Raw genomic sequence first — 15351 nt, 5'->3', positions numbered from 1 at the left:
GAAAAGTAGCTTAAATCTGGTGGATTTCATCCATATAGCAGGGTTCAGGGAAGTGCTTGTATTAAATGCGGTCACTAACCAGCTGCACTACATACATGTGGGAACCTAGCAGAGCAGATTCGTGGGTCTCATCTCTGTCCCACCAAATCTCTCTTGTTGGGTCAGGGGCTGTGTTGTTAACAAGCTCTTAGGTGATTTTGGAAGGCACTAATTTATGAAAACTGGTTCAGGGGATCTAGCCTGTGATTAAGTCTGACCCAGCCTGGTCCTTTGAATGTAGCAAATGTGTCTGTGGTTAGAACCTAAATCAGATGAGTACATGTCCAGCTACTTTCATAGAATGATCTTTAAATTTTTTTCAGACTTACTATTTTTTTAAAAAAAAGTATTTTATTGATTTTTTGCAGAGAGGAAGGGAGAAGGATAGAGAGTTAGAAACATCAATGAGAAAGAAACATCAATCAGCTGCCTCCTGCACACCCCCTACTGGGGATGTGCCTGTAACCAAGGTACATGCCCTTGACTGGAATCGAACCTGGGACCCTTCAGTCCACAGGCTGACGCTCTATCCACTGAGCCAAACCGGTTAGGGCAGACTTACTATTTTTTAACAGCTTTATTTAAATACTAGAGGCCCAGTGCACAAAATTTGTGCACGGGTAGGGTCCCTAGGCCTGGCTGGTGATCAGGGCCAATCGGGGCCTTTCGCCTGCCGGCTGGGACCTTCCTTCCCTGGCTGCTGGCCAGTGCCTTCCTTTGTTCCGTGCCACCCCCTGGTGGTCAGCGCACATCATAGCAAGTGATCGAACTCCCGGTCTCCCGGTTGAACTCCCGAGGGGTACAATTTTTATGTTAGGCTTTTATATATATAGATAATTCATACTATACAGTTAACACATTTAAAGTATTCAGTGGTCAATCCTTTTGTAGTTCATAAGCATTATGATTGGATGCTCATGTTCTTGTGTGTGATGTGCCTCCCACAAACACCTTATTATGACTTTGGCACATTGCCCATCTGACATAATAATAATAATAATAATAATAGAAACATAAAGTATTCGGTGTTTTTTGGTATATTCACAGATATGTGCGCCTATCACTACAGTTATTTTTTTAACATTTTCATCACCTCAGAAAGAAATTTCATACCTTTTAGTTATCACCACCTTATCCCCCCAAGCCATAAGCAGCCACCAATCTACTTTTTGTCTCTATAGATTTCCCTATTCTAGATTTCACATGTATGAAATTATATAGTATGTTGTCTTTTGTGAGTGGTTTCTTTCACTTAGCATAATATTTTCAAGGTTCTAGCATGTATCAGGACTCCATTCCTTTTTATAGCAGAATACTAGTAATACTCCATTGTATGGAGATACAACATTTTGTTTATCCTTTTGTCCACTAATGGACATTTAGATTTATTTTTATTCCTTTGGCTATTATGAATAATGCTGTTATAAACATTCATGTTCACGTTTTCATATGGACATACTGTATATTTTCATTTCTCTTGGGTATATACCTAAGGAGTGTTGTTGCTAGGTCATATGGTAAGTCTTTTTAATCATTTGAGGAACTGCCACAGTTTTCTAAAGCAGCTACACCATTTTACATTTCTTGTAAAGGAACTTAAGAGGGTTTGATTACCCCACATCCATGTTAAAACTTATCTGACTTTTTGATTCTAGCCATCTTTATGAGTGTGAAGTGGTTATCTCATTATAGCTTTGATTTGTGTTTTTCTGATGGCTAATGATGTAGAACATCTTTTCATCTGTTTCTTGGTCATTTGTATATCTTCCTTGGAGAAATGTCTATCCAGATACTTTGCCCATTTTTTTAAAATTCTTTATTAGTTAAGGTATTCTTTGCCCATTTTTAAATTTGGTTATTTGTCTTTTATTATTGAATTGTAAGAGTTTTTATGTATTCTAGATAAAAGTCTCTTGTCTGATATATGACTTGAAAATATATTTTCCATTCTGTGGGTTGTCTTCACTTTATTTAGGGTGTCCTTTGAAACACAAATGTTTTAAAATTTTATTATGTCCACTTTTAGAGTCATATGTCTAAGAATCCTTTGCCAAACCTTAGGTAATGAAGATTTACCTCTGTGTTTCCTTTTAAAAGTTTTATAGTTGTTTTAATTCTTCGATCCATTTTGAATTAGTATTTTATATGGTGTGAGGTAAGGGTCCAACTTCATTTGTTTGCATATGGCTATCCAGTTGTCTTAGCACCATTTATTCTTTTTCAAGAAACTAGACTTAATTTTTATATAAAATGTATTTTATTATTTTAAATTAGAAGGATGGTAAGTTACATATGAAAGAATATGTATTATTTTTTTTTATTATATATTTACTAGAGGCCTGGTGCACGGAATTCGTGCACTGGAGGGGGTTGTCCCTCAGCCCAGCCTGCACCCTCTCCAATCTGGGACCCCTCAGGGGATGTCTGACTGCTGACAGTCGGACATCCCTCTCACAATCCAGGACTGCTGGCTCCCAACTGCTCGCCTGCCTGTCTGCCTGATTGCCCCCTAACCACTCCCCTGCCAGCCTGATCAACACCTAACTGCTCTCCTGCTGGCCCGATTGCCCCCAACTGCCCTCCTCTGCCGGCCTGGTTGCCCCTAACTGCCCTCCCCTGCAGGCCTGGTTCCCCTCCAACTGCCCTCCCTCCCCTGCAGTCTGGTCATCCCCAACTGTCCTCCCCTGCTGGCCTGGTCGCCCCTAACTGCCCTCCCCTGCTGGTCTGATCGCCCACAACTGCCCTCCCCTGCCAGCCATCTTGTAGTGGCCATATTGTGACCACATGGGGGCGGCCATCTTGTGTGAGGGCATGACAGTCAATTTGCGTATTATCTCTTTATTATATAGGATAGCCATTCTGACAAGTGTGGTTTTAATTTGCATTTCTCTGATGATTAGTAACATTGAACATATTTTCATAAATTTATTGGCCATCTGTATGTGCTCTTTGGAGAAGTGTCTATTCAGGTCCTTTGCCCATTTTCAAATTGATTGTTAGTTTTTTTGGTGTTGAGTTGTATAAGTTCTTTACACATTTTAGATATTAATCTCTTACAGATGTGTCAGGGAGTATGTTTTCCCATTTAGTGGGTTGTCTTTTCATTTTGTTGATGGTTTCCTTTGCTGTGCAAAAACTTTTTAGTTTGATGTAGTCCCATTTGTTTATTTTTTTCTTTTGTTTCCCTTGTCAGAGCCCAATTTAAACACCTTCCCTCCACAAAGCCTTCCCTAATCTAATCCTTTCTACATTACATTTCCTTTTTTTCTTTTAGTACTAAAAGCTATTAAGAGTGGAATACAGTCCTGGCTGATGTGGCTCAGTTGTTTGGGTATCATTCCATGGACCAAAAGGTTGCCAGTTCGATTCTGGTCAGGGCACATGCCCATATTGCAGGTTCCATCCCTGGTATGGGGTGTGCAGGAGGCAGCCTATCGATGTTTTCACTCTCACATTGATATCTCTCTCTCCCTCTCCCTTCCTCTCTATCTAAAATTAATCTTTTTTAAAAAGAGTGGAATCCACATTTGACTCATCTTTATGTACTGTTCAGCAGAGTGCCCTGTGCAGCTGGCACTCAATGAGTTTTGATAGCCAGCAAGTCAGAGGGATAATGGACAGAGGGATTGATATATGTATAAATGAGTGAATGAATAGAAGACTTTCTATCATAGCAGTCAGTATGCACAAATATATTAAGTGTGGCTTTGCACTAAGTTTGAATTTTATTTATTTTCAGATAAAAATTTCATTGCAGCTTTATTTGTAACTAGAGGCCCAGTGCATGAAATTCGGGGGTGGGGGGTCTCTCAGCCTGGCTTGCACTCTCTCGCAGTCCGTGAACCCTTGAGAGATGTCTGACTGTTGCGGAGGCGGGATGACTTTCTCTTGGGCCAGAGGCTTCAAATGGATGTCACATGCTACTCGAGCAGATCTAACAAAGAAGTCAAACAGTTGATTCTCTTTGTTTCAAGTAGTCTCTCTCTCTCTCTCTCTCTCTCTCTCTCTCTCTCTCTCTCTCGTCAGTTTAGTTTGATTTTGGAAGTATTCATGACCTTTAAAGACAAGTTATAATTTCCTTTCCAATAGCTGTATAATTACAGTAGCAATTAGTAGAAACTCAATTAATATTGCAGTGAATGAAAAAAATGAACAGCCCTAGCCGGTTTGGTTCAGTGGATAGAGTGTTGGCCTGTGGACTAAAGGACCCCAGGTTCGATTCTGGCCAGGGGCACATGCCTGAGTTGTGGGCTCGATCCCCCCCAGTGGGGGGCATGCAGGAGGCAGCCAATTAATGATTCTCTCTCATCATTGATGTTTCTATCTCTATTCCTCTCCCTTCCTCTCTATATATATATATATATATATATATATATATATATATATATAAATAAAAAATATATATGAAAAAATGAACAGCTAAAAAGCATTGTAGCAAAGTAGAAACAGCATGAACCTAGTTTTTGAATATGGATTTTACCTCTTATATTTATCTTGAATAAATTATTTGACTGAGCCCTGTACCCTTATGTATAATATGGAAAAATGATAATACGTAATTATGTAATTTTAATACTCTTAGTTTTAAATGTTTGCAACATATATTCTGATGGGGGGGGGGAATATGGTTAACATTTTAGTTAGACTTTTCTTAAAATTTTATCTTTATTCTTGAAAGTATTACAGATTTCCCTCTCCCCCCCCCCCCTTTAACCCCCTCCACCCCATACCTGCCACACATAGCCCAAGGCCTACCATACTATATTGCCTGTGTCCATGGGTTATTCGTACATTCATATTTTAAGTTAGACTTTTTACCATGGAATTTTAAAACTATATACTCACCCAAGGATATTTTTTCCATTGATTTCTACAGAGAGTGGAAGGCAGGAAGGAGGGGGAGAGAGAGAAACATCCATGTGAGAGGGACAAATCGAATGGTTGCCTCCAGCACCGCCCTCCCCCGCACCCCAACCAGGACGGGGAACCTGCAACCGAGGTATGTACCCTTGATTGGGAATTGAACCCGAGACCCTATAGTCTGAGGGTTGATGCTCTTATGTACAGACATGAGATTCAGGGGAAATTAATGTAATTTAGCTACCAATCTGTGCAATTGACATAATTTTGAAAATATGAACACCAAATCATTCAATCTTGAGCCAGACTTTTTCCTTTGTTCACTTGCTGCTTTGAGCTTGTTTTTTCTGCCTGTTCAGAAAAAATAGCTCAGATAATTTTGTAGCTCAGATAATTTTGATATCATAAGTGTCATATTGCACCATTAATTTAAGTTTACTAGTTACAGTTATAGCACAATATATTCAGCAGGATACAGCTAGATTTTATCTCATATTCTTTTGCCTATGCCTTCAATGACACTTATGACCAGTAACTCATATGACTATTTTAGTAGAAATCTGAAGGAAATTTGAATGCTGAGTAAGGTGGTATGATAGTTTTTACCTAGATTTTCTTGATCTTCTGTTATTTCCATATATTACTTCAATTGCTTTTTTAAATCTTCATTAATTTACTAATTTAAAAAATATGTATTGAGTGTCACATATGCTACACAATAAGTATGCATGGATGACTATAGCAGATATAGTTTCTTCTCTCATGAAGCTTACTTTGTATAGTGGTGAAGATAGAATTAAGCATGTACACAAATTTCTTAATTACAAATTGTTCTATGACTAAAACAAGGGAGCAGTGCTTAGATTGGAGGTTAGGAAAGGCCTCCTTGCAGAAGTCATACTTAGTGAGGTTTGAAGAATTGAGTAGGAGCCAGCCATAGGAAAACAAGAAAAAGAGCAGTTGAAGCCAAGAGGATAGCATGTGCAATGACCCTGAGGTGCAGGGAGTTTGGCATATTTGAGAATTTGAAGGAAGGCCAGTGTGGCTGGACCAATATGCAGTGGGACTAGAGAATGAGGAAACTAGAGAAGTAGGCAAGGGCCGGATCATGTAAGGCTTTATATATCATAGTAAGCAGTTTGGATTTTTTTCCCAAGTGGAATGGGGAAACCATTGAAAGGAAACCTTATTTCTGAAGAATTCTTTGGCTGCTCTATGGAGAATAGGTTGTAGGAGATAAAGATAGAAACAGGCAGGCCAGTAGGGAGACTATTGCGGGTGAGACAAGAATGGGATAGATTTGAAGTAGAATCTGCAGCACTTACTGATAAGTTGGGTAGAAGGTTGAGGCAAAGGAATAAGTCAAAGATGACTCCAGCTTTCTGATTGGAACAACTCAGATGTATGTTTGCACCGTTTTCTGAGATAAGGAATACTAATCCAGGGCAAATTTGGGAGAGGGAGTGGGAGTTGGGATATGGAGTTTACAATTGACTGTGAGACCTCCAGTGGAGTTAACAAATAGTTGAATATATTAGTCTGGGGCTTAGGAGGCTTTGGGTTAGGGATATACATTTTTTTTTAATCATCAGTGAATACTTAATATTTAAGGTTGTGTGACTAATGAGATCATTTAAGAAGGGAGTTTTATAGAGAGAAGAAAGAGGGCTTGAGGCCTTGTCTTTTGAGATTCTGCAACATTCTAATTAACTTAACTTTCTGACCCAGTTGGACGTTATCTGACTATCACAAAGAATTCTTCTTCGCCTGGCCAGCATGGCTAAGTGGTTGAGCATCGACCTAGGAACCAGAAGGTCACGGTTCGATTCCCAGTCAGGGCATAGGCCTGGGTTGTGGGCTCGATCCCCAGTGTGGGGTGTGCAGAAGACAGTCAATTCTCTCTCATCATTGATGTTTCTCTCTCCCTCCCTCTCCCTTCCTCTCTGAGATCAATAAAAAAGAAAGAAAGAAAGAATTCTTCTCCATCTCCATGTTCTCTTTTCTCACCCCCATAAAGGCAATAAATAAAACAAACTCAACTGTTAATTTTTTTAAAGTTAAAAGTGTTAATCTGAAAACCGCTTTTAATTAAATATCTTTTTTTTAGTATATTCATAAACTTTCCTGGAAATCTGCCATTATTTTGAACGCTTATATTTTAAGGGAATGCAGATGTAGAAAGTAGAAGAAACTGGGCCAAATATAAAATCTCTGATGAACTTTTCCTAGAGGATTGTTTATAAATCAGTCAGTCAATTTGTGTTGTTGTCAATAATCTCTCTAAAAACAATGTAAAGGGTGGGGTTGGGGGAGAACCTTCCCTTGGATTAGAATTTACAGTTTTTTTTAATTTTCTCTATTCAGGTCACATGTCCTATACTAATAGAAGTTGATTAATGTTTGACTTGGTATGTAATGATGATAAAGTTCAACTTTTCTTCTAGATATGTGGCCTTCGTTTTGTTTTTATATTTCTTGTGTTCATGTGTTTTTTTCACATGTTTCTTTAGAGGTTTTTGAGCCAGTTATACATTTTAAAGCCTCTTTATGTTAAAAATTACTAGAGGCCCAGTGCACAAAATTCGTGCACGGGTAGCGTCCCTAGGCCTAGCCAGTGATCAGGGCTGATCTGTGGGCGCGACCGGCAGGGCTATCAAGGGGGCCCCCGCTGGCACCTGCCTTGGCTGGCCTGGGGCCTGTGGGCTGGGGGCAGCTCCTTTGTTGAGCGTCTGCCCCCTGGTAGTCACTGCGCATCATAGCAACTGGTCGTTCTGCCATTCAGTCAATTTGCATATCAGCCTTTTATTATATAGGATATTAAAAGCCATCCTATCCAATTCCACTTTTCTTGTAGTCTGTTTGTTTTAGGTAACCCAATAGTAAATATGGATATTTTGTTTTGTTTGCATGTTGTTTTGCTTACTTGTTTTTAATCCTGAAGCTCTAAAACTCATTATTTAAATTATTCCTTTAAACATGGAGTATTTCAGAGTCTTACTACTTGTACCTTAGTATGCCAAAAGTTACCTTTTAGGCTAACAAGAATTTTCATCTACCACTATATGCTCTCTGTGCTCCATATCACCATGTTAAGGGAGCACCACCCCCTCTACCTTCATTAGTTGTTCCTGTACCTACCTAACCTTATGTAAATATCATTAAACTTTTTTGGGAGATGGGGTGGATTTGTCCCGTCTTTTTTTTTTTCTCCAAGATTTTTTTTTTTTATGTTGAGGGAGAGGGGGAAGGAGGAAGGGAGATAGAGAGAGATAGAGATAGAGATAGAGATAGAGATAGAGATAGAGATAGAGGTAGAGGTAGAGGTAGAGAGATAGAGATAGAGATGAAAGAGAGCGAGAGAGAGAGAGAGAGAGAGAGAGAGAGAGAGAGGGAGAGAGAGAGAGAGACATTGATGTGAGAACGATTCATTGATTGGCTGCCTCCTGCATGTCCCTACTGGGGATTAAGCCAGAAACCTGGGCATGTGCCCAGATCAGGAATCAAACCGGCAACCTTTCGGTACATGGGACAACATCCAACCAACTGAGCCACACTGGCCTGGGCTTGTCCTTTCTTTTTAATGTAGGCTCTAGGCATAGGAGTACACACTGATTTTGATTGTTGCTATTGTATTGTTTCTTGGATAGGAGCCAAGATTCCATGCTAATGTTGTACTGTGCAGTTATCCAGTGGGTACTAATAGTCACCAATTCCTATTGTGAGATACTAAAGCGTTCTTAAAGCTGTAAGCTCTCAGTTTCCAAGACTGAGAGCTAGAATTCATCTAAAGCCAGCATGTACATAATTAAAAAGAAATATTTTACCCTTCATAACTTTGAAAACAAAAAGCAAGCATATTTAACACTGCTTTTCATCAGTGTTTTTTTGTTTTTAAAAATTAATCAGGATTATTGAAGAACTTAGCTAAAATAAATGTTCCCCTGTTTTACTAAGATACTCATTTCAATGTGCTATGATTTACCTACTGTTGGACATTTGGGTTGCAATATAAATTCTGTAGGGAATTTTTGTACATAAATATTTATATACATCTCTGATTATTTTTTTAAAATAAATTATGGAATTTACTGAGCCCAGGATGTGAACATTTTCATAGTTTTTGATACAATGTTATATTACTATTCAGGAAATTTTTATAATTTTACACTCCCAGCCATTGGTGTGTGAGAGTTCCTCTTTCTCTTTTCCTTAGGAGCTTTGGAAGCATTTATAGTCTCTTATCTTTGCTATTCTGAAGGATAAAAATTGTATCTTCTTTTATTTTTCGGTTTTGATTAAATAGTAAAGTAGGAATGTTTATTTTCTGATTTCTTTTAAAAAGTGAGTCAGAAAACACTAATGTAAATAGAATAATATATCTCTATTCCACACTGACATGAAAAGGATTTGCTTACTGCAAGAGAGTATATTTTCAATTTTTGAAAGACTAGAGGTAAATTTTCAGTTGTGCTAGGAATATTTCAAGCTTTAACCAGTGTTTAGTAGGATATTAACATTCTGAATCCAGTGCTCCAGAACATAAATTTGCCAGTTCTCTAAAAACACTAGATAAATGGAAAATTCAACAGCCCTACTTCAGTGACTTGCTTCTGACCCACCAAAGGGCAAAATGCAGGCAAGACTGCCAGCTGCTCTGAATCTGCAAGCATTTGTGCAGAACTAATTTTAATAGCAGATGTTGGAATTTTTTTTTTAAATGCAGCCTTCCCTCTGAGAGACCTATCCCGTGACTTCTAGATGCCCCATAACCCTATTAGCCAGAGTTTCATTCCTAAAATTCCATATTTTACTTCTCTTCCTTGTCATGTGGGAAGTTTCAGAAATTCCTAAGGGAATCTCACAATTTCAGAAAGACTTGATACTACAGAAGAAAACTGTTATTTTTGTTGATCAAGTGGATAATGAAAGCATGGGAATTCTACTGGGAATTTGCTGAATCAATGTCTAAATGATGACACATACAGATTTTGGGTTAATGATATCAGTATTTCAGGTCTCCAAAGGAGCTCACATAGGCCCAGATAGGTGCCTCTGTGACAGTTGTCATTATTTTCACTCACATGTCAGAGTTTAATCGAATATGGGTTTTTTTTTCTCTGGGGCTCGCCTATTGCTAAAAGGCTAAGTAAATTCTTTCATTGTTATTATTAGTTTTTAAACTTCATTCATAAAATTCAAAATTCAAAAAGTTACACTAAAGGGTGTACATATAGTGAAAAGTCTTCTTACTTCTGTCCCCTGGACATCCAGTTCTTCTCTTCACATACCACTAATGTTATTATTTTTCTTTTTTAAAATATATTTTATTGATTTTTTACAGAGAAGAAGGGAGAGTGATAGAGAGTTAGAAACATCGGATCAGCTGCCTCCAGCACACTCCCCACTGGGTATGTGCCCGCAACCAAGGTACATACATGCCCTTGACTGGAATTGAACCCAGGACCCCTCAGTCCGCAGGCCAACATTCTATCCACTGAGCCAACGGTTAGGGCGTTATTATTTTTCTGTGTCTCTTTCTGGACGTATTCTATGCATATACAAGCAAGTGTGTGTGTGTGTGTGTGTGTGTGTGTGTGTGTGTGTGTGTGTATTTCTTTTCCCTCCTTTACACTAATGGCATCACAATACACACAACATTCTGTAACTTGCCTTTTTCCCCCCACTTAGTCTAACTTAGAAATATTTCATATTAGTACATAAAAAGCTCCCTAGATAAGATTCCATTGCATAGATGTGTGCCATAATTAATTAACTAACCAATCCAGGCTTTTGTTATTATAATAAATGCTGCAATGAATAACAGAAAAATGTCATTTCACAAAATTACAATGTTTCTAGAAATAGAGTTGCTGGGCCAAAGGGAAGGTATAGTTTTATTTTTAATAGACATAAAGGTTTCAACCTTAAGAACTAAACTTGGGGAAAAATAGGGGTCATAATTAGCTGACCAGAGATTCTAATCTATGTAATTAAATAAGATCTTTTTCTTTATGTAAGTAAAAATGGCAATGAAAATGCTAAATTATTACTTTTAGTAATAGTTACTTTTCAATGATCAGTAATCACTCTTATTTAGCAATTTAAATTATTTTCTTATTGCCATAGGCCAGTGATTTTCAACCTTTCTTATCTCATGGCACTCAAAACTAATTACTAAAATCTGCAGCACATCAAAAAATGTATTTTTTTCCAACCTGACCAAAATGTAGGTATAATTTTGATTCATTCACATTGGACAACTATTGTTATTATTGTCATATTTTTTATTTGACAGTCTAAGGCCATGGTCGGCAAATTGCGGCTCGCGAGCCACATGCGGCTCTTTGGCCCCTTGAGTGTGGCTCTTCCTAAGCCTTAGGAGTACCATAATTAAGTTAATAACAATGTACCTTCCTATATAGTTTAAGTTTTAAAAATTTGGCTCTCAAAAGAAATTTCAGTCGTTGTACTGTTGATATTTGGCTCTGTTGACTAATGAGTTTGCCGACCACTGGTCTAAGGAAAGAGGTCAATGCCCCTGACTAAATAGTTAGGTATTGTAAGTTTTAAAAATTCTTGCGGCATACCAGTTGAAAACCGCTGCCATAGATAGTTCAAATCATTTACGTTATTCTAAGGAAGTTTATTTATTCAACTTGCTATCATCCTAAATACTGCTCTGCAGTTGTAAAAAAATTAGTTAAATAGCATCAGGATTTTAAACTCATTCGCAATGAACTAGGTTTAAACATTCATTAGGTTCTTCTTATATGAAGTTATTGCCCTTTCCCTTAAAGAGTTCACTATATTAGCAATTTACAATCTGGGCAAAAATTCAGAAAGTATTCTTTTCATCCTTTAATGTCATATTATGATCTGTACTTTATCCATTTTTTAAATCTTCCCATCAATAAATGGTACCTTGCTAGCATCCTTTCATGTGCTTATTTGCTCTGTCTTTCCTTGGTGAAGGCTCTGTTGAAATCTTTTGTCTATTTTTTATTAAGATGCTTATCTTATTTAACTGTAAGAATTCTTTATATATTCTGTATACAAGTACTTTGTCAGGCATATTTTGCAAATATTTCTCCTAGTCTGTAGCTTACTTTTTGTTTTCTTAAGTGTGCCTTTCAAAGAGCAAAAGTTGTTTCTTTTTATTTTAAGATTATTCTTTTTTTTTTTTTCAGAGAGAGAGGAAGGGAGAGGCAGAGAGAGAAACATTGATGTGAGAGCAACATCTATCAGCAGCCACCTGCACATCCCCTACTTTGGGCCCACAACCCTGGCATGTGCCCTGACTGAACCTGCAAACTTTTGGTGCATGGGACGATGCCCCAACCCACTGAGCACCACCAGCCAGGGCTCAAAAATTGGTTTGCTGAGCCCAGTTGGCATGGCTCAGTGGTTGAGCATTGACCTGTCAACCAGTAGATCACGGTTCAATTTACGGTCAGGGCACATGCCCACATTGTCAGTGTGGGGCATGCAGAAGGCAGCCAGTTGATGATTCTCTCTCATCATTGATGTTTCTATCTCTCTCTCTCCCTCTCCCTTCCTCTCTAAATAAATAAATAAATAAATAAATAAATAAATAAATAAGGTTTGCTGGGAGAGCATGAATACGTTGTCTGCCTCTTGAGATTCCCATCTACCCACTGGACAAGCAGGATGAAGAGTCTAACTACATGTTCCCCCCAAACATACCACAACTTTCAAAATTTCAAAGGAAGTGATAACTTCCTTTGTAAGATTCTGCAGTGCTAGAAATGACAATGCTTCTTTTCTTGTTCTCAAAATTACCAGGCTCATTATAGACTTCGGAGTAAGTAGGAAATAACTATTTAAGAAAATTTGTCTCTCAAACATGAATGTTAAAATACACAAAAACCTGAAAAACTGTTATGAAGATTAAAAGTATATTCATTTGATTGTTTGGAATTGAGGAAACTGGGGATATTACTTAGCTAGATGTAAATTATGAACAGTCCTTGGAGAAGGGAGTTTTATAAATCCTAATCACAAGTGACCTTTTTGTCAAGATATGAAACTGTTTCTTATGCTTTAAGCAGACAACTCAGAGCTTCAAACCACAAGAGGGATTTATCCACTCATCTCAGTTTGCAGTTATTTGAGGATTAGAGAAGAAAGGACATTGCTTCACAAATGTAAAATTAGAGACTTTTAATCAGAGGAAGTTTTATTCTGTGACACTGTGTAGTCTAATTTTTACCCAAATTGGACCTAAAAATTTTGGGTTTGGTAGTGAAGGTTTTTGATTTTTCATTTCCAATGAGAGTGTAACTACTCTAGAGGGTGATTTTTCACTTTGAATCTTTCTAACCTCCTTCCTTTGACAAATCCACATAACCTAATAACATTGAGCTGAGGATTTAGAGAAAATATGGTTCAGATTTAAAGTTTCTGGAGGGTATAGGGTTCCACTGCATTGCCTGATGGGCTGGTTTTCTTTCTAATAGAATTATTTTATTGTGGCAAAGGTTGAGAGTAAATTATGGTATTTTAAACAATTATTTTCTAAGATTCACATGGTTTAGTTACCAACCAAGAATACCAATATTGTTCTCATACCAGTATTTGTTATCCATCTAGATAGTAGAGATAATGAAAATAGCAAAATGGGCTTAGGATAACTCCCACGTCAAAGGCTTCTCTGATTTGTTGTTGTTTCCCCATTTAGAAGATACTAATATGGTTGGAAATAACTTCCTTGGTTATGAAAAACAGAGATCCTTCCTTTTAGAGGATATGTTAACATCAGAACTAAGATTTTTCTGTTCATGGAATGAACAATTTCTTTTAGAGAAATTATCTTCCTAGAAGGAGATTTTCTGCTGGAATATCCTGGTTTCTGGCAATCCTGATCAGGCTCAGACAATTCTGGCTCTCAGACCCTGACTGATGTCTATACTACATTGCACTTGTCACTTTGCTTTACTTAGGGGTGCTGCCTGGTCCTGGAGCTCTTCCTTGTGCTGAGTAATGTCCCATGCAAGAAGTCCATGCATCAACTCCAGGTTTTTCTCTAGAATCAGGACAATAACTATCATAACTTTTATGCTTAGTATGTATCCCTGCTGCTCATGAAAAGAGCTCTGGTTTTACTGGGCCTACCTCTGTGCAGAGGCTGATCTGGACTTTGATTTCTGCAAGGGACCTTCCTGCACTAAGTCTCTGTTCTTAAGAAACAGCCACTGTCAAAGGCTACTCATTCTTTTCTATAAGTTGCTATTCAGAGGAACTCCTTTCTGTGACAGTAATCAGAGGGTATTGTTCACAAGGGTCTCTGCAAAGCCCTTGGCCTGGGCAGGGTGATCTTCCCTTCTGAGTTCCCTGATCCTGCATCCCTCCTTGTCGCTCTCCTCTTTTGGGTCTCTGGTCTAGTATCTTTGCTCTTGTCAGTTGGGGCTAAATCCTTGTTCTGGCTCTTTCCTTTGGCCTGAAGCTTAGGAACCCAAGGTGTTTCCCGTTGGCCTCCATAGGACACACAGTCCCTGGGAAGCTGCCATGGCTCTAGTGGAAAAACTCTGGAGATGTGACTCGGAGACCTTAGAAGCCAACCTGAGTCAAGGAGCATTGCAAGGAAGCACACTTGTGGCTGGCCCTGGAGCCTGACCTCAAATTTGACTCCCAGCAAGCTCCTCTTTAAGGCATGGTTGGCTTGGATTTGGGCAACCAACATTTTCTTGGTTGTAGGAGGCATTTCTTTGTCACTGGAACCACTACACGACTTCTTAGCTTTTGGGAGTCTCTCACCACAATGGTTTTTATGATACTTTCCAATTGTGGTTTAAGAGATAACAGCCCCTTGGTATTGACCATCTTCTTGGAATCTCTGACTCTTGAAGCAATTTCTGAATCCATCTCCAAAATCCTTTTCCTAAAATGGATACTAAACTTAGAGAAACGCCCCTTTCTTTGATCAGTTCTTCTCTTTAGACTCTTGCTCCTCTGTTCTCTGGCTCTGGGGCATTGCTATTTTATGTCTGGAATCTCTTGAGACACTTTCACTCTCATCCTTTTGCTCATTTCCTGACATTGCTCAACTTACAGTCAGCTTTGACTGCTATTAGCCCTCCATAAAGTCCCACTTTTCTAGGTTAATTTCTATGGTACTAGATGAGAGGAGCTGACAAGTCTGTCTGTTTCTTCCCCTTGAGAGGAGTGGGAAGGACTCCACAGGCTCATGACTAATATTTGATAGGGACCCTTCTTAGAATGCTTTAGTGGAAACTGAATTTTATGTGATCACTTTGTCTCCTATCTGCACGAGGGTTTCCCCCAAGGAGTTTGGCTGTCTCACTATGGTATCCGTCCCTGAAATGTGTGTGAGTAGGGAGACAAAGGCAGAGCAGGGCCAATTTTGTAAGTGGGCTTCTCTCACCTTTCAACACGTTTGTGAATTCAAGGATCCTGAGGGGAAGGCCCTACCTT

General features: G+C 38.5%; 1 protein-coding gene and 1 non-coding gene across 15 annotated transcripts in view; both read left to right on the top strand.

Moving 5' to 3' along the window:
• The window catches only part of SSH2 (slingshot protein phosphatase 2), a 215751-nt gene that overhangs the window by 29769 nt on the left and 170631 nt on the right, over positions 1-15351 (top strand). The gene's annotated exons all lie outside the window — the stretch shown is intronic.
• LOC111827381 lies at positions 919-1024 on the top strand. The gene has a single exon (XR_002830904.1). It is a non-coding gene; the product is annotated as a small nucleolar RNA U13 (small nucleolar RNA).

The sequence above is a fragment of the Myotis lucifugus genome, unplaced genomic scaffold (genome assembly GCF_000147115.1).
Source record: "Myotis lucifugus unplaced genomic scaffold, Myoluc2.0 scaffold_157, whole genome shotgun sequence".
Taxonomy (NCBI): Eukaryota; Metazoa; Chordata; class Mammalia; order Chiroptera; family Vespertilionidae; genus Myotis; species Myotis lucifugus.
Note: the sequence above shows the minus strand (reverse complement) of the source record. Positions and strands in the feature narration are given on the sequence as shown.